Source organism: Pteropus medius, unplaced genomic scaffold (genome assembly GCF_902729225.1).
Source record: "Pteropus medius unplaced genomic scaffold, Ma_sr-lr_union100, whole genome shotgun sequence".
In the NCBI taxonomy this organism is placed as follows: Eukaryota; Metazoa; Chordata; class Mammalia; order Chiroptera; family Pteropodidae; genus Pteropus; species Pteropus medius.
Genome location: NW_024349800.1, coordinates 52,985,661 through 52,988,026, shown reverse-complemented (window position 1 = coordinate 52,988,026; position 2,366 = coordinate 52,985,661). Strand labels below are relative to the sequence as shown.

Below are 2,366 nucleotides of genomic sequence, written 5' to 3'. Positions count from 1 at the left end.
TGCTTGGTTCCTCAAATGATAGAAAGGGTTTTTTTTTGTTTGTTTGTATGTTTGTTTGTTTGTTTGTTTCAATAACATCTCTTTAAAAGGTCAAAGGAAAGCCTGAAAAACTGCAAGTGATTTGGGGGCAGTCTGTCACAATACCTCAAAAAGTACAATGTAAAATAAACATATATTTTTAAATATATGCATACATTAAATATATGCTCAATACCTCAAGATAGATGTTAACACTTAGGCAGGGGAGTTTTTGAGATGAGGAAGGAAAATATGTACTCACTGTGCTCATGAGATATATTTAGGGAAAGATGAAGTGACTTCAGATAGTGCTGCTCTGGTCTGGCTGTGTGTCCTTCCCACGAATTCATTTGTGGAAATCCTAATTCCTAAGGTGATGGTATTAGAAGGTGAAGCCTTTGGGAGGTGATTAGATGGTGATGGCACAGCATTTGTGATTGGGATTTGTGCCCTTATAAAAGAGGCCGCACAGCGCTCTCTAGCCCCTTTCACCAGGCGAAGACACAGCGGGAAGGTGTCCTCTATACATAAGAAAGTGGGTCCTCTCCAGACACCTATCTAGGATATGATCAAGCTGCCAGCACTTGATCTTGGATTTCCCAGCCTCCAGAACTATGTGAAATAAGTTTCTGTTGCTGACAAGCTACTCAGTCTGTGGTGTTACGTTACAGCAGCCTTACCAGACAAAGACAGGTGCAAGATACACCGACCCTACAAGTCAGACTTAGAGGTGCGACGAGAGGCCCGAAGCTCAATGATCCAGGCTGAAAAGAGCCAACCAGGGTCATTCTCGTAGTTGTGTCCTGTTTGGTGTTGAGGGCAATGCATTTCTATAAGGGGCCCACAAATCTATGGGGAACCTCGTGATGAAGGTACTTGCCCAGAGGGAGGGTCTGACCTCACTGCCAGGCTCCTGTTAATCTCCTGAAGGCCCACCCACAAAGTACAGTGCCCTCCTGCCGTGCAGCACTGGCTTCCTGGCCACCTCCATGCAGACGGTGCTAGAACAGAATGCGGGTCCATTCAGCTTTCCCTAGAAATTCCAGCAACTGACTCCGATCTGCAAAGGCCTGTGGGGTTGCGATTGAAGTTACCTTGGAAACGTCTCGATGATGAATGGAAAGGACTTGAGTGGAAATATGGGGACTGAAGCACAGCGTCTGCTTAGGCATTGCTTGTCTTTTTGCTTTGTGCTGCTATGAATGCATAGCGTTCTCATTCCCAAGGCTCTACGGGGCCCGCACATGCTCACGACTGCACTCCCTTCGTGTGTGTAGACACAGAGTGCACAATTGTCTACTTCAGACAAAACTATCACATTATAAAACTCTTTAGCGTTGTCTTTTTCTACAAAATCATGCGGTGAACGAGTTGCTATAACTTAACTTCTTGCCACATTTTCTGATAAATTATTTTGGTCTAACAATGCTTTATACTTTTTAAGAAAACATCATGCCTCTCGGAATAGAATTATAGTCCCTTCTTCTGGCTCCACAATGAAGTGCATATCATACTGCCCACAAGGTGAACTAACAACACCTCAATTAAGATATGAGAATGAGGGGCCAAGTGTTGACAGTAGGGATTAAATGATCCAGGAACATCATTTTCCAAGCGTCAAAAAAGAAAAAAAAATATATCCTAAGTCGGCCAGTGAAAGTCAGAGAGATAACCCCAGAAGTCTTTTATGGTTTGTCAAGGTCAGAGGCTATGCCTCTTAAACAATCACATACTATGGCGACTTTCTTCTTGACATGTTTACAGTCACAAAATCCTTTCCATGTACGGCCATGCTACCCTGAACAAGCCCGATCCCATCTGATCTCTGAAGCTAAGCAGGGTCGGGCCTGGGTAGTACTTGGATGGGAGACCACCTAGGAAGACTAGGTGATGTAGATGTAAAAAATAAAAAAAATAAGGGATTGTAAGGTCCTTGCAATCTGTGAGGTCAACCAAGGGTTGCTTCACCTAAAACAACAACAACAACAACAACAAATCTTTAAAACAAAATCCTTTCCATTAGGTCACCCTTCCATAGAGTCTCTACTTTCCAGAGAAATGATTCACAGATAATCAATTAATATTTCTCCTCTGTATCAAAATGGAAGCACTGCCATATTGTTTACTAACTTTCACCAGGAAGGGGGGATGTGAGACTATTCCTAGAGACAGTCTGGGATGGTAACAGGCTCAATCTAAGAAGTACCACAAGATTAAGGAAGTAGAGCTAGCATTTGGAGGCAGATTGAAGATTGCCTCTCCATTGCCTTCCTTAGAACATATGTAACAGTATCAAAAGATCATGTTTATCTGAGCCTCTACTGACCTTCTCTTCACACGGCTGATAT

General features: G+C 43.1%; 1 pseudogene; it reads left to right on the top strand.

Moving 5' to 3' along the window:
- The first annotated feature begins 1,798 nt into the window (after positions 1-1,798).
- On the top strand, positions 1,799-1,917 carry LOC120622302 (uncharacterized; annotated as a pseudogene).
- The last annotated feature ends 449 nt before the right edge of the window (positions 1,918-2,366 follow it).